This window comes from Saimiri boliviensis, chromosome 11 (assembly GCF_048565385.1).
Source record: "Saimiri boliviensis isolate mSaiBol1 chromosome 11, mSaiBol1.pri, whole genome shotgun sequence".
Taxonomy (NCBI): Eukaryota; Metazoa; Chordata; class Mammalia; order Primates; family Cebidae; genus Saimiri; species Saimiri boliviensis.
This window is the reverse complement of record NC_133459.1, coordinates 5,959,067-5,984,000: the sequence shown is the minus strand read 5'-3', so window position 1 is coordinate 5,984,000 and position 24,934 is coordinate 5,959,067. Positions and strand designations below refer to the sequence as shown.

The following is a 24,934-nucleotide window of genomic DNA, read 5'->3' as shown; positions in this document are numbered from 1 at the left end:
TTATGGCATTGGAAACTGAGTAGATTGTAAGACCATGAACCAATATAGTCAACCCAGAAAGAAACAGATTTTAGAACAGTGAGTGCAGTGTTAACCAGAACACTCACTGCCCCTTAATACAGTGACATGTGCTGATGAAGCCAGATCCAAGATTGCCCCAATTTCTATTTTGATATTGTTCCAGTCATCAATTTATGATCTCTGAGTTCCAGTTTCACCCTTCCTGGTCCTTCTTTGTGACAGTGAAGCTGGACCCTGTGAATGTGTCTCCGTTGCTGGCATAGTAGAATGTTAAGCTTCATCAATAGGCAGCAATGACACGAACTTGCAAGATGATAGTGGCAATGACACATCCCTTGCTGATCTCTTACCATCACCATCATTATTATAATCGTCACTATTATTCAGAGTGGAGTCCAGTGGCCATGCAGATGAGCTCCAGCTACACCCTCAGGACACAATCCCTCCACTGGCAGACTGCTTTAGACCAGCTCTGTTCTGGTTGATGACCTCAAGGGACAATTAGCCACTCCTACAGACCACTCCCAGCCCAGGCCCTTTGGCAGGCAGCGTGTTCCTTTGGTAGCCATGCACTCTTTGAAGAGATTTGAATTTCGGCCAGTGTCAGGGAGGGTCTTCTGGTCTTTATTTTATTTGCTGTCTACTTTTCCTCAGCCTAGAGACAGCAGCTGCTGCTTTGCCCCTGATATTTTGGAAACACTTAGAATTCTCTTTCATCTCTACAAGTAATCAGCCACATTCTACTAGCTAGAAAGTTGTTATGTACTTGTATTAAATTTTCTGTTTAAATAACCAACCGTGGCTTCTGTCTCCTGATAGGGTCCTGACTAATGTAAAAATAATCCACCAGCCTGGCCAACGTGGTGAAAACCCACCTCTATTAAAAATACAAAAATTATCCAGGCATCATGGTGGTGCATGCCTGTAATCCTAGATACTCATGGGGCTGAGGCAGGAGAATCACTTGAACCTGGGAGGCGGAGGTTGCAGTGAGCTCAGATCATGCCATTGTACTCCAGCCTGAGCGACAGAGAGAAACTCCATCTCAAAAAGAAAGAAGAAGAATAGTAATGAATCCACAGTGCTGAGGATGTTTAAATCTCACTGATGTGTAAATCTAGAAAACTCACTAAAAACTAGAGGGAGCATGAAAAAAATACCTGAAAGAGAAGCAGCATGTATTTGAGAGGAAATATCAAATTGCCCCAGTGAGGCCTTTATAGCAAGTTTCCTAGATGCCAGCCATAGTTTGAAAGGCACTGGAGGAATGTATGTCCTACCCTTTAGTTTGTGAGAAGACCTGAATTTACCTATTTTGAGAGAGAAAAAGCATTTCTTTTAGAATAGAAAAAGTTACTCCATCTCCCTTTGGCTGTAAGCTTTGGGGGAAGTCACTCAATATCTCTGTGCCTCAGTTTCCTCTAATGCTTACCACAAATCTACATGTATTACTTCGTTTACTACAATTACGTCATCCCATATTTCAGGGGTTAAAACCTATTTTTAGTCAGCATCACTGAGGTATAATTTACACACAATAAAATGTACCCCATTTTAAATGTATACACCAATAGATGTTAACAACAAATATATTATGTATCTATCACCATATTCAAGATGTAAAACATTTCCAGGACCATGAAAGGATAATTTACTCAATACAGCATTCTAGAATGACAGATTGCTCCCCCTTTCAGCACTCAAGAGATCCAATTCCATTGTCTTCTAGTTTGCATTATTTTTAATGAGAAGTCTACAGAAAATCTTATATTTGACCTCTGTAATTTGTCTTTTTCCCCTCCTCTAGCTGACTTTAAGATTATTTTCTTGCTGGGCATGGTGGCTTATGCCTGTTATTCCAGCACTTTGGGAGGCCAAGGTGGGAGGATCACCTGAGGTCAGGAGTTCAAGACCAATCTGGCCAAAATGGCGAAACCTCATCATTACTAAAAGTAAAAAAATTAGCCAGGTGTGATGATGTGTGCCTGTAAGTCAAGCTACTTGGGAGACTGAGGCACAAGACTCTGAACCTGGGAGGTGGAGGTTGCAGTGAGCCAAGATCGCACCACTGCACTCCAGCCTGGATGACATGACAGAGTGAGACTCTGTCACACAAAAAAAAAAAAAAAAAAAGAAAAGAAAGAAAAGATTGTTTTCTTTATCACTAATTTGAATAAATTTTATAATATGTGTGCCATTCTGCAGTTTTCTTTGTATTTACCTTGCTTGGGGTGTGTTGAGCTTCTCAGATCAGTGAGTTTACAGTTTTTGTCAAGTTTGGAACACCATCAGCAATTGTGTCTTTCAATAAAGAGCATTAGGCTTTACTCTGGCAGGGATTTAGGTTACTTGTGGATCAGCCTGACCCTCTCCAGGCTTATTTTTAACCTTCATAAAGGTAGGTCTATGGCACTTTTTACTACAGAAATGATTTTATCCTGCTACTATTGTTTCTTCCTTCTGGAGTCTCTACTGAACGTCCCAAATATTCAACGACAGCTCTCTGAACTGGCTGGTCAGAATGCAAATAGCTCCAAGCCCTGTATGAGCTCTGCAGATGTTATAGCCCCTATGTGCATTTTGTCCAGTTTTGTGGAGTTTCACCTCATACATCAATGGCTCAGTATTCAACAGAACATTGCGGGGGAGCCATATACGTTTCTAGAGCACTTTATCTGCTAGACCTTCTTCTGTAAAATATTCTGCCCTACAAATTCTAGATAGATCAGCCTCTCCAGACTCTGCTATCTTTCTCCTCAGCTCAACAAGGTCTCTTCTTGGAATACCTCCCTGAAGATACAGTCTTGAAATGCCTCCAGGCAGAAATACAAAGTGACTGTAGGGTTTACAGTCTTCTCTTAGAAACCACAGTCCTACTCTGACTATCGTTTAATAACTGGAAATATTTATTTCACAGGTTTTATCCAGTTTTATAATTGTTTGTAGCAAAAGGATGAATCTAGTCCTAGTTATTCCATCACAGCCAGCAGCAAAAGTCTCATCATAAGTTTTTAGACTTTTATTCTATTCTTTGAGAGGTGAGCAATCTTTGGATGAGTGATGTAGCCAGCCTAAAAAAGCAGGGTTAAAACTTTGAGGGTGGTGTTGTTGTCTCAGGGGTAGGCTATCACAAGCCTATGGGGATATAGACTTTCTCAAATATCAAAAAGTGGGAGGGACAGACAGTGTTAGAAGACTACTCAATACTGATTCTGCCTTCTTTAATACCCACCCCCCTTCACCTCTACCCCCAGATGAAGATGTAGACTTGCTGATCTGAAGGTTTGGTTCAAGAATCAGAAGAGCCTAAAAGAGCACAGATTGTTGTTATAAGTCCTTCCAGAACAGTGATATAAACCTGAATATAAAACAGAAGTAGTGTTGCAAAAATTTGGCTTCTTCTTCAACCTTGGCAGGATGCTATGTGCATAGAAAGTGTCACTGACAGCCACACACTGCCAAGTCCCATTAAGAACTAAGGACAAGGGATAAGCTATGCAAAAATATGCTGCATCCACTTGGCCCTTGTGTAGCCACGTCCCTTTGAGATAAATTCTGAATCCATGGCTAAATAAATCATGAATTTATATGTGTGTGTGTTTGTGTGTGTGTGTGTGTGCGCGCGCGCATGTGTGTGTGCACGCGCGCGCGCACGCGCCCTTCCCACCCATAAATAACCCCACCCACAATGCTGAAAAGCTCCACTAACACCTCTGCTTTAGAACATTAACCAATACAGCCCTTTGGAAATGGGTCGTAAGTCACTCAAAGAAGTCAGAAAAGGCTTTGATGGTAGCAGACAGCAGCTCTGGTGCCTACAGGGACAGAGCAGAAGTGGGCATTTTGCCTCGCTCTAGGCGCTTCCAGCCTCCGAGCACAGCAGAGCCACCTAACCCCGAGCAACCACGTTTCCTTGCAGAACAAACACCAACGCTCATCCTAACCCTTCCCCCAGCACAAATCCAATAAAACTAATAAAAACAGAAGCAAGCCATCTTAAAATTAACACATCCAAGATACAAGCAGAAACCATTGATCAAAACCTCCTATCTTCCCTCACAGCCGACAGCTCCAGAGAAGCCCTAACACTCCATAATGGAATCCCATTATCTACAAAAGAAACTCGTTCCAGAGGAGAGTCACAAACAAAGAGAGAATCAGAGGAGGCTGGCAAAGGGGGAGACTCCACCACTCCCCTCTGTTCCCACAGAAGGGGTACAACACTCAAGCAGAGAGAGCCATTAGAACTGCGGCAAGCAGAGGCACTTTCCACAAGTTACAAAACTGAGAATGAAATCAAGACAGAGTCCAGTGGGGAAGGAGGGTGGAAGAGCCTCCTTTCCATCTGTGCAAAAGCAAAACAGAAGCTTCTTTCACATAGGAGGAAAAATAGGGTCCAAAAAAAAAAATCTTTCCTTAAATTCCAGAACTGCCTGCCTTTGGAAAACACAGGGATTTCAGCCAAAGTAGGGAGCAAGTAAGATTCATTAGCAAATGCCTCAAATCCTTAATTCACACTTCAAACAAACAAGTTAATTGTGTAGCTAACAGAGTGTGACTTGATTATAGGCCACTGGTGGCCATTAATAGATGAAAGGTGTTTGGATTTCATAACCCGCCTTCATAAGACAAGTTCAGATGAGTCACCACCTCTATTTGCTAACACCTGTGATCATGAATCCCACATGACACACGAGCACCCCAGCTTTGAGCTTCTGGAACTGAAGAGTAAACAGGAGGAGAATTCATGAATTTTACAGAGGTAATTGTTCTACCCTGCTTTGAAGAGGAGTGAAGTCTGGTCTCAGAAGACCTTAACATATGCATGAACACAGGCCTCCTGGCTGACACACAACTCAGAAGACCCACCACCATGTTGCCACAGCAAGGATTCCTTTGGGAAGGCAGAAAGGGACTGGGCTCCAACACTCAGATATTATTAATCAATCATGCCAGTGCCCCACTCCCAAAGACATGAGCCTACGTCCACATGAGGACTTAGTTCAAACTAAAAATGGTGGATGTGTCAAAAAAAAAAAAACTGACCATTGATAAGTTTGTATCAGTCTTCCCTTTGACCAGATGGGCCCTACCCTTAGAACCTCAGATTTTATTAGAAAGAAGAGACATCTTATTCCTCTTCTCTTGCTCCTTGAGGTTATTAGGGAGTAAGATGAAAGATAAGCAGTGCGAGAGCTCATATTGTGTCATCTGAAGAGCAGCATGGGCTTCAGGGAAAAAACACAATCAAATATATCTTCCTGAAAACCTTGTGATGCGGTGATGCACATAATGTCAAAGCTATAAAAAGGGAGCTTGCTTTTGAAAGGGTTACAATGGAGCAATATCAAGAGAAGAAGGACTCAATTTTTTTCTAGTCATGTAAAAAAGAAAGAGGTTCCAATAAAGGGAGGCCCTGCTTGTCCCATGTGATGACAGTCTACAAAGTCAGTCCCAGCAGATCTGGAGCCAGCCACACTCCTAGGGGAGGAACCCTGATGCAACATCCTTATCCTCGTCTTTGAAGTTCCACTAATTCCTTGGAGATCTGGGTCAAGCATAAAAGGGAATATAAGCCATGGTGAAAACCTCGGTCTTCTCTCCAAGCTTATGATCTAGGAAGACCAGGCACCTAACTTAGGGTCTAAAATCACTGATATTGGGCCAGATGTAGTGGCTCACACCTGTAATCCCACCACTTTGGGAGGGTGAGGTGAGTGGATCACCTGAGGTTAGAAGTTCGAGACCACCCTGGCCAACATGGCGAAACGCTGTATCAATTAAAAATACAAAAATTAGCTTGGTGTGGTGATGGCAGCTGTAATCCTAACTACTCGGGAGGCTGAGGCACAAGAATTGCTTGAACCGGGAGGTGGAGGTTTCAGTGAGCTGAGATAGCACTGCACTCCAGCCTGGGTGACACAGCAAGATTCCATCTCAAAAAAAAAAAAAAAAAAAAAAAAATCACTGTGATGGAAAGTGCACCATGGGAAATCAAAGAAAAGCTAGAGCAACACAGGCTGGAGAAGTCAGAACAAGGAACCAAAATGTGACAGCAGGGAAAGCAGAGAACAGGAAGACTTCCAGGAAGGGAGAGGTGGGCTGCTGTCCTTGGTGCTGAGCCAACACTGTGGTCCAGGGCAGCAATTTAACTGCTGCAATTTGTTGTAACCAGTGAGTCCTGAAATCAGTTTAAGGTAGAAATTGGTATTGTTTTAATCAAATAGAATGGAGCGGAGTGGAAAATATCAGAGTTCACCATAGGTAACATTGTTTCCTGAAACTTCTGTTCAGATATCATCATCATAAATGAACATACATATATGTGTTCTGGGTCATAACATAAAATACATTTCTGGCGACTTGTTACAAACATAGTTTTGGCAAATCACTGCTTCATGGCACAGTTTTTTCTTTCCACCCCGGACACTGAAGATTTCTGACCCTTTTTGCAGGAATTATGACCAACGTTTTGACCAAGAGGCAGTAGTGGCAGAGAATACAAGATGTAAATCAAGAGAAACAAATAAAAAGAAAATGACAACCACCAAGAGATTGTGAGGGGAAAGATAGGAATAGGTTGTTATTGTTTTTACATAACAGTTACCAAAATTGTTGGGATCTTCCTGAAAAGTTGAAGTAGGAAGCATGTCTCCAGAGTTACTTTCAGCTCCACAGGGTTTCAAGAACATGACCACATGCCAGCTCACCAGAGGCCTTGCATGGGAGGCAAGACTGTCTGCTAATGGGTGTCTGTCCCTTCATCTTTGGTCCCCACACTCAATGTAGGGCTTTAACTCATGTTAAAGGCTTTAACTGTAAACTGGAAATAATGATCTTTCCAATGTGAGACGGTGGTTATGAGAATTAAATGAGCTAATTTAGGTAAAGTACTTAAAACAGGGCCTGGAATCCAGTGAATGCTATAAAAGGGTTAACTATTCCTACTGTTTCACTTGGATATAAGTTGAGATGGAAAATGTAAAGATTCCATGGTACCCAGGCATTAAAAAATTATTGAAGAAGTTAATGCTTCGAATAACAATGTTGAGGAGAAAAAGCAAGATATAACACTCTGTAACAGTATTATCTCAAATGTGTTTTTAAAGAGTTCATGAAAGTATTGGAAGAAAATTCACTAAAACATTAACAGCAGTTGAATTTGGGTAGGAGGCCTCAGATAAATTTCTTTTCTGCACACTTTCTTCTATTTTCCTATTTTTCTACAATTAGCATGTGTTTTTATAATTAGGGGGGGAAACCCTATACTTCAAAGTCTGTAACTCAAAGTCAAAATGGCTTTAATCTTGAAACGTGCCATTCTGCAAGGCAGGCAATAAAACTGAATACAGGAAGGAGGGAAGCAGCGGGCTTCATTTGCACAGTCATACAGATAAGCCACCACTTAGCAGGAATGTGGTATTTCTGACTTTCTGATCTTTCTGTCATTTCACAACTGCCAAAAATGGGGAATTTACCCAAACTTTTGATTTCTTTCTAGCCCCAGGAGGGCAGAGTAACAGAGATTACCTTCAAAACCCCCCAGGATACAGAAACACCAGGGTAGATCCTCCTGGCCACTCCTCAGTCAGACAGGCGGCACTCAGCACTGGCAAACTTCTTAAGCCCCTACTATGTGTTGAGCACTGAGTTTCCAACAACATCTCATTTAATCATCCCAGTAACTCTATGATAGATGTATCATCTGTGTCCCCATTTTACAGATCAGGAAGTAGAATTTTAAGAGTTACGTAATGTTGCTATTCCATCCTTCTACTCCCATTCAAAGCAAACTTCCTTTGCAGTGTTTGTACTGGCTGCCTTCAAGTTCTCACCTTCCATTCTCTCCCAAGCCCACTCTGATCCGATTTTTACCTCCTCTATTCCATCAAGACAACCGTTGTCAAGGTCACCAAAGACTTGCACATTGCCAAAGCCAGTGGAGAATTCTTCACCTTAATTTTACTTGCCCTGCCAGCACCTTTCGATAACCCTCCCTCCCCATGGAAACATCAGCTTCACTTAGTCTCTAACACGCCCACTCTCTCTGGACCTTCTGCTTTCTCTGGCCGTTGCTTCTCAGATTCCTTTGCTGATTCTTCCTCATCCCCCTGCCCTCTAAACAACAGATTGCCCCAGATCTCCTCCCCTGGGCCTGGTTCGACATCTCCACTCCCTTCCCAGTCATCTCACCCAGACTCAGAGCTTTAAACATTGTCTCTGTACTGACTACCCAAAAATTTACATTTTCAGCCTGAACTTCTCCCCTTGAACTCCAGGCTCCTAGATCCAGCTGCCTGTTAAACAATTCCATCCAAACATCTTCTAGGATCTTAAACGTTACACACTTCACACATAACCCTTGATTCCCCACTGCCACACCCACACCCCTTCTCTTTCTGTAGCTTCTCCTGTCTCCGTAGATGACAGCACCACCCTGCTAGTGGCTCTGGCCAGACATCTGAGTCCTCCTTGTTGCCTTTCCTTCTGAAACATTAGAAGCAAATCTGTCCACTCTACCTTCAAAATATGGCCAAAATCCAACACTTCTCCCATCTTCATCGCTGCCCCTTGGTTCAAGCCACCGGTACCTCCTCCCATCTGGAAGCCTGCAACTGTCTTTCAGCTCTCCCTGTCTATACTCTTGCTCCTTCACACTATCCAGGGAGACCCTTTAAAAGAGCCCCCATCGCACCCAAAGTCAAAGCCAAGGTCCTCCCAATAACCTATCTGTCCTACATGATCTGGCCCCATGATTTCTCTGATCTACTCCTTCCACCCAGCCATGTGGTCCCCTTGCTGCTACCTGAACAGACAGCAGGCTCCCGCCCCAGGGCCTCTGCACCCGCATCCCCTGCGCCTAGAAGACACTCTTCCCTCGGAATCCTACTCGGCTCACTCCCTCACTTCCTCTGGGTCACAGCCCAAATGCCCCCATCTGGGTACAGCCTCCCTAACACCTTGTGAAACAGCAGCATCCCCTGACACACCGGCCGGCCCTCTACCCCACTTTCTTTTTTCTCCACAGCCGACAGTCCCACCCGGCATTCTGCAGTGCACTCTGCATTTTGCTCCACTGTTTGTGAACGCCCTCCTCCAGGCCTCACCCCACCCCCACAGGAATGCAGAGATTCTCCTCCGTTTTGATCGTTGCTATATCTCCAATCCGTAGAACAGCACCCAGATTTCACAAACATTGAATGGAGAAATGAATGGATGGACAAATGAATGAATGAGCAAGTAAGCCTGTTCAAGGTCACACAATAAATTCTGGTGCCAGGTTTCAGATTTGGGACTGCGCCTCGGGAGCCCACACACCTCCCATCCACACTCCCCTGCCTGTGGCTGCCAAGACATGTTGCCTGACAACCTCCAAAGTCAGAAATATCCAACCAGCACAGAGCCAGGGAGGAAGATGGTATAAGCCCCCATGTGGCTAATGGAACCAAGTATCTGAAATAAGACATTTGAATTGGAAAACTGAGGACATATGGTCATGACAGTAAAACCACATGTCATTTAGCTCAGCTGGGATAGGTCAGCATTGAGAGTGGTCATAGGGCTGATTTCCTGTAGATTGGGGTACCCATGAAGCCCCATAAAGCATAGAACAAGGATTTGCCCTTGATTCCAAGAAGGCTCAGTAGATGCAATGCAGAAAAGCCAGCATGAGTCCATCTTCACCACTGGGGAAATCACCCAAAACCCTGATCCCCCCAGCAGAGCCAACAGCCTCCGCTTCATCCCTCACAGATAGCGTGGACAAACACCTCCATCCTCTTTACTCATTTTGATAATGGTCCCCCAGGCAGGAGGGCATGGGTATTTTCAGCACATTATGGCCCAAATCCTTTGTTTTAATTGGTCCCAGGCATTTCCACTTTTAGAGCCTCCTTCACTTACTTGGTTTAAAGAGTCAATCTCTGAATGATCCAATCGGAGCCCAGAGAATAGATAAGATAGTAAGACTAATCTATAACATTTGTGTTTAATGGTTAGATATTAATTGGCTTTTTTTTTAAGTGTGTAAATCGGTCCATTTTTCGTCTTTCTAATCTGTTCGCTCTCATTAATGAAGGAGCAATACTCATCAACAGCTCTGCTCTACACATCACCTTGTAAAACTATAGTCCGTTTATTTTTAAAAAATAGAATAGATTTATCACGATTTGAAATACAGAAAGTCATTAAAATAATAATTAAAAACACAACTACAAGCACAATAAAAGTTTCATGATAATAAACTACATTTTAATATATATTAATTCCCCTAATGATTTACTCCATACATCTTACAGGGTCAAATCAATGTCTGCACCAAAAAAAAAAAAATTCAATTAAATTCTATTCACTGTATCTTTCAAGTGAGTCTATTGTTTGCTTTTGTCTCCTATCAGGCCATTTGTCAGTTGTTCTAGCTCAAGATTACAAATAGAGGGGACATGGCCCCACCAAGGTCAGAAGAAACACGTCCAAATCCTCCCCAATCCACCTTCACCATCTCCTGCGAATTTGTCACTGATGACCTTGTTGGAGGAGGGGAGGAGAAGAGGGAGGCTCGCTCCAGTCTATACTCCTAAGCAAGCCATCGGTCTGCCAGCCCTGACTGGTACGCTCGCTCTCATGCTCAGCCAGCCTCTGTGCTTCCAAGCACAGCCCAAGCGAGCCCCGACTGGCCCTCTTTAAACTTCCACTTGCCCCAAAACACACACCAAGCCAGTGCCTCTCCCAAAGCTCACTTCCCCTAGGAGTTTCAGAGCCAGAACGAGCACATCTGCTATTCAGTCCCCTACACCAAAGCAACTGATTTACCAAGTCTTTACCTTGCCTGAGTGATTTTTCTAGACTTAACATTCATACACAATTCCCATGCTGAGACGACACCGCTGGCTACAGTTTGACAAGCTGGAGGGCTGCCTGGTGGAGGCGACTGGGTGGACTCCCTCTCTGGTCCCCTCCCTATTACCCACAGGGATAACGCCTTGGAGCCAGCAGGAAGACCTGGGTTCAGGGTCAGACCTGGGTCTGAGTTGCAGCCTGGGACCGTCGGCTCAACCACTCCCTTTGCTGGTGACCACTAGGGGGCAACAGGCGTCACCGCGATGAGAGAGAAGGTCGTGCTCATGAGGTTGTGCAGAGTCAGAGCAGCTCTCGACTTTGGAAGGAAATCACTGCAGAGCCTCACTCTGTCGCTGCGGGGAGACGACAGCGACCACCACGATCACGCCTGTTTTTCAAGTGAGGAAAAACAAGTCACTGAAGAATGATGTACGACGGGACCCAACGTGAATCAGTGTCCAAGCTGAAATAAAAGCAGGCGTGGCTGCTGCATAGACGGGCTCTTTCATGAGTTCCCCCGAAAGTCCAGAAAGTGCAGGACGGTATCCGCGCCTCCTGCGATTTCGGGGCGCCCTCGAAGCCCTCTAAGGGCCCGTCCCCCTCACCTGCTCTGCATTGATGCTGCTGTTCTTTGTGGGGGCAGAGGAAAGGAGAGACCAGAGCAGCCCTGAGGCTGGAGGCTCCGGACACTTGCAGGCCCCGCCTCTCTGAAGAGCCCTCCCTGCTCCGGAGAGCAAAGGGTGCGTCCTTCCTTGGGCGCCCGGGCTCAGCCGAGAACCTGCGCACCCGCAGCCCAGGAGGCCGCGGCAAGGAGCAGCAGGCGCAGAGCTCTCCTTAACCAAGATGGCCTCACGCTGGTGCCGGGCTTTCTAAAAAGTCTCAGCTGCACGATGCTTTTTAAAATATAGGTGCAATTTGGGCCTCTGGTTAAGACCGTTTGATTTTATTTTGTACTGCCTAATATTTTCCCAAGCTAGGCCCCGGGTAAGTCTGGAGTCTCAGCTTCAGACTTCGCTGATTTGGCAAATGAACCCAGTTAGCTGCCACACACAAGCCCCACCCGGCTTCCTGCTACCAGCCCCTCTGCCAGTCCCCTGTTCCCACTCAACCCCGAGGCCACAGCACCCCAGAACCTGCTTTCCAGGCTCTCTTGTTCCGCTCCCCTCACAGGCACCCCGCCACCCACAGCCTATCCTACAGAGAGGCAGACAGACCTGGTGGTCCCTGGGACCAGATGGCCAAAACGCTTCACTGACAAAAGCCCTATCAGTCCGCTGACCCTTGGCCTAATTCGTCTGTTTATTCCCTCAACAACTACTGATTGCCCCGTGACCTCAAGCCAGGTCATCTGCGTCTAATTTTCAGTTTGGAAAATATGACCACTGTGATCCTGATGGAAGGAGGTGAGGCTTCAAAAAAAAAAACCCTGCATTTTCTAACTCTGGTCCCACCACTTACAAGCTGTATGACCCTGGGCAAGTCAGTTAACATCTCTGAGTCTCATATTTGTCCTTGGAGGGTCTCTGTAAGGGCTAGTTAGGTGAGATGAAGCTTCAGTCGCCTCCTGCACAGCGTGTGGCATGCAGTAGGTACTCACTAAATGACAGTGGCCTCTTTGTAGAGAAGGATGACAATCTTTCCCAGTTGCCTTTGGGTTAAGGGAACAATCATAAAACAAAGCACTGCCTGGAATGGGAAAACACTCCGAGGATACCGGGGCCTAGCAGGCTCAAGGGCATGGTGGGAGAGGTCTGAAACTTGCCTTTCCTGCTGGCCAGCTCCGCGGGGGCCAGGCCTGCGTCCATCTGGGCCATGCCTCCCACCATCCCTGAGTTCTGAAGCAAGCAAGTGAACAAAGAGAGGGAGCGACCTAGAGGAGTCTGTCTTCCTGCTCCGCTGTCAATTATCTGCACAAAAACACGTCGATAAATCTGCCTGGCCAAAGCACCCTGTAAGTGCTAGCACGTAAAAAGAAAAAGAAGATTTCACGCCCAGCATGCTAAGAAATAAGAAAATAACTCATAGTCCCAGGGTACCCCCTGGAGTGGCTGGCAGGGCCCCTGCCACTGAGAGAGGCCCTGGCATGGGCTAATTGGGAGCTGGGGGCTGGCCTGGCTGAATGTTCAGTAGCCATGAATTTTTCTGAATCCCAGTAAAGTGCCTTTTACTTTATTTGCCCAGATTATTTATAAATGGATTTTTCAATAAAAAACAGAGCTAGGGATGCGTGATGGATTTTCTCTGGCACCTCACATGGGGCACGTTCATCCCCATCGCTGTCTGCCTGGCCCAACAGTCCATGCCTTGATCAGCCTGTCCTCTCTTTGGCCACAGATTGGCTTTCAATAATTTCTCAGAAGCCCATGGGTAGTCACTAAATTTAAACTCATGTCCTTAAAACTCAAATTCAACTCAATAGGCATTTATTGATAGCCTACAACATGCAAGATATTAGGCTCAGTGCTGTGCTGGAGACAGGTGGTGGAAGAGGAAATCCAAGCATCTGGCCATTTAGAAAAGAATGAACTTGTGTACAAAACTGGGCACAAGACAATGAGCCCGGAGCAAGGCAAAAGCAGCCACACAGTGGGTGTGAACACGAGGCCAGATGTCTTTTGCTTTCAAGGAGGATACTTTGAGCTGCATAATTACAGAAAATCCAACCTCAACTACCTTAAAGAGGAAGGAAAATGTCTCATCTCATGTCGCAAGAAGTCTGGAGGTAGGGCTGATGTCACCTGGGTCCCTTCTTTAGGGTCAGCCATGCTGTGACCTTGGGCTGGACCGGCATGGCTGCAAGGTAATCGTAGCGGCTTCCCACAACCATCACATTTCCAAAGTCCAGAAGACAGAAATTGTACACCCTTTTTTTAAGGGTCAGGAAATTGGCCTAGAAGTGCCTACCCATCTCGCTGGCAATAACTGAGTTACAGGCCGGCCCTAAACCAATCACTGGCAATGATGGGCTTCCACAGATCTGGGTTTATCCCCTGGGACTGGATAGAGCCCTGGCGTCCCCCCCCCCCCCCGAAGAATTTTGCCACCAACACCTGAACACAATTGAGGTCCTGTCGGCAAGAAATAAGAGGGGAAAGCTACTGGGGAAACCATCAAAAGTTGCCCTTGCCTAGAAACACCAGCCTGGGACATGCCCCCTCACACCCTGTTTATCAATCACAAGTGTGTTCTGGGTTAAACTAGAAAAATAGACACACAAAATAGACACACAATAAAATAGACAAAACACACACACACAAAAAGACACACAGAGCTCTGCTTAAGAATTATGATGTTGAGGCCTGGCGCAGTGGCCCACACCTATAATCCCAGCACTTTGGGAGGTCGAGGTAGGAGGATCACCTGAGGTCGGGAGTTCGAGACCAGCCTGACCAATGTGGAGAAACCCTGTTTCTACTAAAAATACAAAATTAGCCAGGTGTGGTGGTAGACGCCTGTAATCCCAGCTACTTGGGAGGCTGAGGCAGGAGAATCCGTTGAACCTGGGAAGCAGAGGTTGTCGTGAGTCAAGATCACACAATTGCTCTCCAGCTTGGGCAAAAGAGTGAAACTCCATCTCAAAAAAAAAAACAGACATACAATAAAACTAAGGAACTTAATCAATCTTGTTTTTTGCTGCATGTTTTGCAGGGAGCATGGTGCCTGGCATGAGTAGATACTCAAAATATCTGTTGAATGAATGAATGAATGCTGGAATGAAACCAGGAGGCTGGCTGGGAATAGATTCAAGATCATTCAAACCCCCCTCAGATCTCAGAGTAGCAGGACAAGAAGAATTCAGCAAGCAAGAACCTAGTTGGTTGCACTGAAGCCTGTTTAAAGAAAGACAATGCTCAAAGACAGGGAACTTCCCAAGGAGTCAAAGGAACCCTATTTGTCTAGCACCGTCCAGGGAAGACAGACCTTGAGTACAAGAGACAGGAACTTCCCAGTCCCGGGAGAGGCCTTCGTCCCCAGGAAGCAGAGATAATTCTTCCACCTTTTCCATGCTATGGCTTTACCAGCCCTTCCAACAACCTCCCTGCCCCTCCTCCAATTCCCAGCACTCAAGTCAACTTCTGATGAGATGGTGCTACAGGTAAGGGGGTGCCATGTGTGGGGGCTGGGGCATTCCAAGCACAGGGAAGGTGTCTTACCCTTCACCACATCTTAATAACATGACACCTAGTTTACATGCCCATCCAGCAGGAGTCAACTGTTTACAAATCAGATGCTACTTCTAGGCTGAGTCAGCAATAACAAATGTCCCACCTTGATCTAATCCAGCCAATGTAAAATAGCAAATAAAATCACCTGGGTAAAGGATAATGCCATATTCCTCTAAACTGAGCCTAAGATACTTCTCAGATGACAGTTTAGCCCAGCAAGGAAGTCAAACTTTCCTTCTCTTAACTTTACCTATTATTCAGGGAAAGTCCAGGCCCTGAATGCAGAGTTAACGCAGCCATGGGGAAAGCTGACTGTCTCATGTCACAGATGTTGTTAGCATCAGGACTTTTTTTTTTTTTTTTTTGAGACGGAGCTGGAGTGCAGTGGCGTGATCTCTGCTCACTGCAACTTCCGCCTCCTGGGTTTAAGAGATTCTCCTGCCTCAGTCTCCCACGTAGCTGTGACTACAGGCACATGCCACCATGCCCAGCTACTTTTTGTATTTTTAGAAGAGACGGGATTTCACCATGTTGGCCAGGATGGTCTCCATCTCTTGACCTCGTGATCCACCTGCCTTAGCCTCCCAAAGTGCTGGGATTACAGGTGTAAGCCACCGTGCCCGGCCTATCATCAGGACTTCCAAAAGAATGCAACCGTTTACTTAACAGACAAATGGACATTGAATATTTAATGTTTTCTCTTTAAGCAAGGAGTCAGCTTCAACTTCCTGCACTTTGCAGCCTGATGCAAGTTCTACCAAATCCATCCAGAAAATGGGAAATGGGGGAGTCATTTCATTCTGAGAGGTTACTATGCTCTGGGTCAAAAATGTCAGCACATTTATCTTGAAAGCAGTAAAATCTGATTTATAGATTTTCTTAGATCTAAGTCAGTGTTGACCAGAGACCAGAAAAAAATCTGTCTTGACTTCTTTCAATGACACACCCGATTTATCAATCACAAGTGTGTGTACCTTACCCTGGGATGGTACAGAGCCAGCCCAGCTGAGATGAGACACTGAGGGTGGGAAGGCCCTAGCCACGGGGCAGGGCCACCAGCGGCAGCCCCAGGAGCCAGGGATGCACCTGTGATGCTGTCACCCCGGGGAGAAGAAGAGGGAATCACTAGAATGGAGGAGATGATGCGTAGAGCATCAAAGGGCCGGAGGGAGAAGACCCCCGCTAGAGGGTGGTCCCAGATAAGAGGGGCTGAACTGGAAGCAAGCAGTTAGGACATATACAGGTATAAGGTCAAGGTCATGTGGCCCCAGATCCTGGGCTCAGCCCCTCCCACTTGCTGGTCAGTTCTGGTGTAAACACCAGCAGGTCTCGTGTCCCCACCTCGTGCTTGCTCAGGGTGCCCGAGGCTCAGCTGCTGTCAGCAAGTGCCAACGGCACAGTCAAGGTTAAGTCAGTGCTGCGTTCTCCGTGTCACACCCAGTCTGAAGACTGCTTTCCTCTTTCAAAATGTAGGGGAATGGACATTGATAAACGTACCTTAAAGGCCACCTACTCTTTGACAGGAGAAAAATATTTTACCAGGTTGAAAGAAAAAAAATTATTTTCCTGCTCGGACTTTTCTGCTGTCGGATGTTTTGACCTAGGGCTTCCACCGAACCTATCCACCGACCCGTCTCCCTTTCCTGGATTCTCCCAATCAACGGACACAGACTCCAACGACAAGGTGCTCCTTTCTCCTCTCTCCTCCCTCCTACGGCCAGGGAGCAAGCACCCCACCTGCTCCAAGTAGAACCCCTCCAGCTGGGCCCTGGGTCCCACCTCCTTCCCCTTTTCCAGCACCTCACGCCCAAAGTTGCTTTCCTTCTGCATAGTTGATCAGTTGAAATTATTTCAACTCCCTCCGGCCCTCTCTCCTTCCTCCACTCCCATCCCCATTCTTTTCGCCTCCTCCGTATTCACTAGAAAACTTCCCAGAGACCACTCTCAACCTCTAGGTCACCGAATGCAATGACACCATTCTCTTACCTCGTCTTCTCAGTGGCCAGGCCCTCCGGGAAAATGCATGGGCCTTCCATCTTCCTTCCTTGGTTCCTCCGTCTCGCGTCCCTGCCCCGTCACCATCTCCTCCTTCCCCTGCCCTCTAAGTGCCTGAGCCCTGCCAGATGTTACTGATGACTTACAAACTCAGGTCTCAAGCCTAGGTCCTTCTGGGGGCTCCTGGCCTGGGATCTGCCGGCCCATGTGTCCTCCCTGTTTGGACATAGAACGAGCATCCCACATGTAGCGTGTCCAACAGAGATTTTATTTGCCTCCTCAAACCCATTTCTCCCCCGGCTTTGCCTTCTCGGTAGACGGTCCGGCTAGTGTCCTAGGTACTCAAGCTGAAAACCTACAAACTCGGTTGGTTCTAACTCCGAGGGACATCCCCAAGCTGTCCACTTCTCTTCGTCTCCCCTCCCAGACCCCCATCTAAGTGGCTGCCACGTCTTGCCTGGATGATATCAGGAGTCACCCAACCAGCCCCTAGACCAGCAGTACCTCGGAATCCATCCGTGGACCCCCCGGTCCTCCTACATCCCCCACCATGCCCTGAATGGGGCTCCTGCCACCTCCACCCTCCGGTGCCAGCTTGCTCTGCAGTCCCTGGACTCCAACCCCGCACCTCCCTCAGTCCCGGGACGCACTTCGCTCTTCCCCATCCGTTTGCTGTCACCGTTCTCTTCACCTCAAATCCCCCTTTCCTGGCCCTCCACCGGCACCTTCCTCTCTTCCTTCCCATCTCAGCTTAAGTCTCGGCCTCCTCAGGGACTTCCCCCTCCCTCCCCAACCATCACCCTCCTCCCAGCACCTCTTCCTCTGCGGCACTGCCCACCAGGGAAATTCACTTTGTTATCCATTTACTGACGGCTACAGACTGAATTGTGTTTCCCCAAAATGAACAGGTTGAAGCCCCAACCCTCAATGCGCTGGTATCTGGAGATGGGATCTTCAGGAGGGAATTAATATGAGATGAGGCCGTGAGGGTAGGAGCCCTCGTGATCATATTAGTGGCTTTATAAGAAGAGAGAGAAAGGTAGGGGGGGAACAAGAAGTGGAAGAAGAAGAAGAGAACAAGAGGGAGGAGCAGGAAGAGGAGGGGGGGAAAGGCAAGATGAGGAGGAGAAAAAGGGGGAGGAGAAAAAGGGGAGGAGGGAAGGGGAGGAGGGAAGGGGAGGAGGGAAGGGGAGGAGGGAAGGGGAGGAGGGAAGGGGAGGAGGGAAGGGGAGGAGGGAAGGGGAGGAGGGAAGGGGAGGAGGGAAGGGGACGAGGGAAGGGGAAGGAGGGAAGGGGAGGAGAAGGTGAAGGCAAAGGCTTCCACCATATGGGAAGGCAGCCACCCGGTAGCCAGGCCAGAGCCATCATCAGGAATTGAATCTGCCAGTGCCTTAACGTTGGACTTCCCAGCCTCCAGAACTGTGAGAAGTCAATGTCTTCTGTTAAAGCCACCCAGACTATGGTATTTGGTTACAGCAGCCTGAGCAGACTAGTATGCCGATTTATTTTTCTCACTCCCCCAACAAAATATAAACTGCAGCAGGCAGGAAATGTCTCCGACTTATTCACCGTCGTGTTCCAGCATCCCTGGCAGGATGCCCATCGGACAGGCAGTGCCGGGAAAAGTGTGGCTGTGAACTTGCTCCCACTGTGTAGCTACAACTTGCTGGCTTTTAGAAGAAGAAAATGTCCAATCATCTAAAAGTCCGAATGCAAATGGGAGGTCCAGGGAAAGTATTTCAGATCTAAAACAGCTTTAAGACCAAAAGCAGAGGGCAGAGCCAGGGAAGGAGATACAGCTGTTTTCTTAAGAAATCTTTCAAGAGTTGGAAAGTTCTGTCTAAAAGGTAGTCTGCCCTGCCTTGATCTGCAGTGCAGCTAAACTAGTGTTTCCCAAGGTGTGCTCCCTGGAACATTCTCCCCAGAAATCCTCCACCAAGATAAAGGGCAGGGGGATGGGGTGGTGTCCTGGTCAAACGAGCAAGCGAAGCGCTGACACTGCCCTCTTGGAAAAGGCGCCTCAGCACGCTGACGGGTCTGTGAGGTGTCACCAAGGAGTCGTCCCTTTCACTGTCTTTCCACTAGGAATTTCAGACCGGATTTGACCTGCTGCTGGGGGTTGAACATGTCCCCCATGAAGACACACTGAAGTCCTAAGCCCCGCACCCATGCAGGTGCCCTTATTTGGAAATAGGAGCTTTGCAGATGTCATCAAGTTAAGATGACATCACAATGGAGCAGAGTGGGCCCTAGTCTAGCGTGACTGACATCCTTGTGAGAAGGCCACTGAAAGCAGAGACGCATGGGTTGGGGGAGGCAGCGTGAGGATGGAGCAGAGGTGGGAGAGAAGCAGCGGCAGGTCAGCGAACAGCAGACGCTAGGAGGGGGCGAGGAAGGATCCTCCGGAGCCTCAGAGGGAGCCTGGCCCTGTGGGCACCTGGATGTGGAGGTCGAGTCAAGGGAACCGTGAGAGAGTGCGTTTCTGTTGAGTAAAGCCACCCACTTTATGGGACTTCATGGCTATGGCAGACGCAGTAAACGAACTCCCTGCAACCCTCATCTTCCACAGCCCCCCACCTGGGCCCACAGCTCCGCACCCCACACCTCCTGCAGCGCAGCTGCCCGGTGGAGCCTGTGCCTGTCCCCGTGAGCCCTCAGTCCCCTTCTGCATACCTCTCCCTGGCGCTCAGCCATCATGCCACCTTTTTGGCATGGCCAATTGAGACTCGCCCCCCCCCCCAGCTGAGCAGTCCATTCCCTGCCACTCATTCGGTGTTTTGATCCTGCCTCATCTCATCTTCTTTTTCCTCACTTTTTACATTTAAAACTTATATTGGCTGACGATAATCTGTGTTTCCTTATAATTTACCCTAAGTATGTAACTCATGACACAAATATTTATTATCTACTATGTCTCAGGAACCTAAGCCCATTCTAGAAGAAGGTGGAATATAAATCAGTATATATACTTTAAAAATAACGGGACTGCCGGGCATGGTGGCTCACATCTGTAATCCCAGCATTTTTGGAGGCCATGGCGGGTAGATCGCCTGAGGTCAGGAGTTCAAGACCAGCCTGGCCAACATGGCGACACCCCATCTCTACTAAAAATACAAGAATTAGCTGGCTGTGGTGGCAGACATCTGTAATCCCAGCTACTCGGGAGGCTGAGGCAGGAAAATCCCTTGAACCTGGGAGGTGGAGGTTGCAGTGAGCTGAGATTATGCCACTTCACTCCAGCCTGGGCAAAAGAACAAAACTCAGTCTCAAAAGAATGAAATAGAATAAAACAGAACAGAACCTCATACACTGCCCAATGAAAGCCCTCCGCCCACTCCTCATGGCCTTTGGCACCAAACCCTGGCCCCATGGAAGTGCTACTCTTCTTCCCAGCTCCCTCCTCTGCCAGCGCCACCCTCTGTTCTGCTGCCACTTCCCCCACTCCAGCCCCTCTCTCCACGCTGGCGCTGCCTCCTCCCCACCACCCCACCCCACCTGTCGCCCCCACACCCCTCCTCTGTCACCCCCACACCCCACCTCTGTCGCCTCCAGACCCCACTCTGTCGCCCCCACACCAAACCCACCCTTCTGTGGCCTCAGGGCCTTTGCACAGCGGGTTTCCTCTCTGGCCTGCTCCTCTCTGGCCTGCCTGTTGAGCTTCTGCTGAAAAGCTGGCCTGGTCTTGACCTCCTCCAAAAGGTCTTCCCCAACACTTGGCACTCAACCGAGCCTCTCTCATCCATGTGCCCTCCGCCAGGTGTGACATTCAAAGTGTTTAACAAGTGGTCTGGCATAGACGCCGCTACGGAGGATGGTGCAGGCCAGCGCAGCAGGGGCACTCGAAGCTTGGGTGGCACCAGCTCACAGCAGCCACAGCGGCATTTTGATGGACTAGCATCAGTGCGTGCCAGTGACCAGCAGCCCTGTGGACACATATCTGTGGGGTCGTACAGGGCACCCCTGGAGGGTGAGCAGCTCTGCTCTGCTCCAGACAGGACCGGGTCTCACTCAGTGCCCGGCATCACCCCTGGCATGGATTGGGACCTCGGTTAACGTGTGCCAAACTGAACCCAACTCTTTTGGGCAAAGACAAAACGCAGAGACCGAGGATTTTCCCAGACTGTCACCACTCCTGAGTGAGCCAAATGAAACCCGTTCCTGGACAGTCTGTTTGCTCAGATGGTGAGTCTGTCAGATTTCACAGCTTCAGCGACCTCATGAAGCTCTGACCTGAAAATAAATTGAGAGGGAATAAAAAAAGGAGGAGGAAGAACAAGAGAAAATGGTCTGCTCCTCCTGAGGACGCCCTTTTGGCAAGCGTGCTCCAGTCGATTCCAAAAAACAAAGGGAAATCTTCGTTATGTCAGAAAAACCGACATAAATCGCCAGCAACTCCGCTTTTCTGGCAATACTTTCTGTGCTCCTGGGAAATTGGAACCCAATTCTTGAACAATTTCAATGCAGAAGGCTTGTCTTATGTTATACAAGAGGCCACAAAACTCCGCAATCGGGAGGGAATGTCAGCTGCTCCAGGTGGAGCCAAAAGTGAAGGGACAAGAGGCAGCAGGGCCGTGGGCACCTCAGGGGCACCCGCGCCCCCACCGGCAGCTCTGGGCTTGTGCTTTTCCCGAGGAGTCTAAGACACGGGTACGGGCAGAAAAGCGACCATCCTAAGGGGGCTCCACTGATGTAAAGCAGATGACGGACTGAACTGTGTCCCTGCGAAATGCAGATGTTGAAGCCGTAACTCCAGCACCACGGCATGTGGTTGTATTTGGAGCCGGGGGTCTTTAAGGAGGTGCAAAGAGTTAAAATGAGGCTATTCGTGTGGGCCTGACCCGATAGGACTGGTGTCCTTACAAGAGGAGATGAGGCCACAGGGAAACACCAGGGAGCCGCCGTGTGCAGCGCGGAAACGCCATGTGAGGACACGGCAGGGAGACGCCGTCTGCTCGCCAAGGAGAGAGGCCTCGGGAGAGCCAGCCCCGCTGACGCCCCGCGCATGGACTGCTGCGCTCCGGAGCAGGGGGGGGACAGCTGGTTCCTGCTGCCTCCGTCCTGTCTGCCCTGCTTTGTTACAGCAGCCGCGACACACTCATACCACCCCCTAGAAAAGGATTTGGCCAGGCTTAAGGTCCCCATCATGCAAATTAGCCACGTAAGACTCGAGGGCCTGTAGGTCATGCACATAAAAGTTACACCAGAAGTCCCAGGGGATCTGGGGCCTGGTCTAGGGGCGGCGGTGGCAGCTGCCCAGGCCGGGGTTGGTGACTTGAGCTGAAATCTGGGTTTCTCAGCACATCTTTCCTGTGGCCTTTGCCGTAGGTTGCTGGTCTCTGAAACAAGGGTAGTAATAGCATCTGATTCTCAGCGTTTTGTGAGATTTCGATCCTATTATATCTTTAAAGCATGAAGCATAAGTCCCCAGCACAATGAAAAAGTTCAGTAAATACCACTATTTCTATTCTATTTTCAGCACACCCGATTCCCCGCCCCCGCCCCAATTGCTTCAAGCGTAAATAGTAAGAAGTTCCCCTAAGAAGAAAAGAGGTCACCCTTGGAACAAGACTTAAGAAACAAGGGTATTAGGACGGGGACCATATCATAAGCTCTTCTTCATTTTTTTGTTTTGTTTTGAGATAGGGTCTCACTGTGTTGCCCAAGCTGGAAGTGCAGTGGCATGATCATAGCTCACTTCAGCCTCAAGCTTCTGTGGTCAAGCGATCCTCCTGCCTCGGCCTCCCAAGTAGCTGGGACTACAGGTATGCATTGTGCCCAGCTAATTTTCAAAAATCTTTTGTAGAGATAGGGTCTTCTTATATCACCCAGGTTGGTCTCAAACTGCTGGGATCACGTGATCCTCCTGCCTTGGCCTCCCAAAGTGCTGGGATTGCAGGCCCGAGCCACCACACCTGGCCAAGATTCCTTAAACTCCTCTAACTTCCCCAGATTTGTTATCCCCACCTCTTCCAGCTGCCACCCTCTTGACAAACAAAATTATTTTACTGAACCGTTCTTGAGTCTTTGGGGTCAGTAAGGAAGCAGGGATTTCAATGGAGTCCTTCTCCCAAACCTGCCTAGGGAGGCAAAAACATCTAGGAATGAGAGGAGCAGTGGCAGCCTGAGATGGGAAAGGGAGGCACTGGGGGGTCCCAAGGAGCCCAGGGAGGATGGAAAGGAGAGACAGGAACCCCAGCGGTGGGCCCGACGCTGCACCCTCCCGGAGCTCAGATGAGCCAGACACGTAGCTGGCCAGCCCACGAACTCGGGTCTGTGGATCCTTCACTGGAGTCTAAATTCAGCCTACAGAGCCACGGAAATGGCCTGAAGACACCCAATAGTAAAGAAGCAGGGTGTGGGGGTGTGTGGGTGTGTGTGGGTGTGTGTGTGGGGGGGGTGGGTGTGTGTGTGTGTTCGTGTATGTATGTACACCATTCTTTAGAATAGCTTTAGGCATTGGAAGTTGTCTGATTTCCCAGAAATACTTTTCGTCCTTCCATGGCGCCAGGATAACATCTGGAATATGCTTGTTTAAGGAGAGGAGCCGGTTTTAATAAGCCCTGGCCTCTGCGTTCAGACCCTAGAAGTTGGGCAAACCTGCCCATCTGGACGTTGCCTCTGACAGAGGTGAGCCCAGCCTTCGTTGAAGTTCTGTGCCTGGAACTCCAACACCCCACGGAGGCACCCCCTTCTCCCTCCTCATTAAACATCACTGTTCATGCCTTTGCGTCTTCGTTCATTCCATGGACGTCTGGACATCACTCTGCACAGAGAAACCACACGAGCACCCGCCCTGGCCTTTCCAGCCATGGCACCAGCTCAGAGCAACGACTTGCCTCTGGTTTCTACCAGTCCAGAAACAAGGATGCCAGGTGTGGACACCCAGGCAGCAGAGTGGTCCGTGAACAGAGCGCTTGGATGTCTTTTCCCACTTTTTCTCTTAAAGACAGACAGAAATGAGAACACCTAAGCCATCCTAGCCAAGGAATAAAACCTGAGTGGAAAACAAATCTGCAAGGCAGGAAACTCTGTCAGTCCCAGAGGGATGGGGGTAGACACTGGAGTCCACAGGAGAATCTCGTCCTGGACGTTCTAGAGGCACTGTGATGCAGGGGTGCTGGGGAAGGGTCACAGCCCTGATGTCTTGCAGGGCCACTGTCATCTGGTGTGAGGGGAAGGAGAGGAAGGGGCCGGTCTCCGTCCTGCCTGGACATTACCCCAGGGAATATCAGCCAGGATTGTGCTCTGTGTCCCTTCCCTACCTCTGGAACAGAAATTTGCCCTTGCCCTCCCCACACACACGCTGCAGCAAGAAGATGACCCAACCTGGCCTGGCTTGGTGTTAGCATCTGGGGACCCAGAAAAGGGGGTGTCCTCAGACAGGAACTCTTAGCAGCTCTGGCTTTAAAAGTCAGTGGGGCCATCTCAGCTCAGAAGGGAAGGCTGTATGGCCGAAGTGGCGGTCTCATAACTGGATCAACAGCAAACCGTGACTATACGTGGGCCAGGGGACTTGCTATGCTAAAATGTCATCTGTATTTCAACCCAGATGTTGTCAGGACTAACTGCCTAAGAGGCTCAAAGAAAGGCATCATATGAGTGTAAACAAAACACCAGTTCCATGGGCCACCTGACCTGGATGCCTCCAGCCCGATGACAGGGTCTCAGCCTCTTGGGGTCAGATTAGTCCCTTGGGCAGCTGGACCTCTTCCCGTTCTTCCAGGAGGCCCCTGACATTTGGCCTTTTCTCTGGGAAGAACGGGATGCAGCCAGAACAGACTGTGACCTGAAGCTGCAGCAAGGGCCACCCACGGCCCAGAGAATCAGCCAAGCCTGCCACACAGAGGGGCCGCAAAATCCACTCTAGTTCCTGCTTAAATACCTGTAAAGTCGGCTTTTTAAAAACATTGCTC

General features: G+C 48.5%; 1 protein-coding gene across 18 annotated transcripts in view; it reads right to left on the bottom strand.

The window, feature by feature from the left end:
* CAMTA1 (calmodulin binding transcription activator 1) overlaps positions 1–24,934 on the bottom strand; it is a 964,942-nt gene that overhangs the window by 669,074 nt on the left and 270,934 nt on the right. The gene's annotated exons all lie outside the window — the stretch shown is intronic.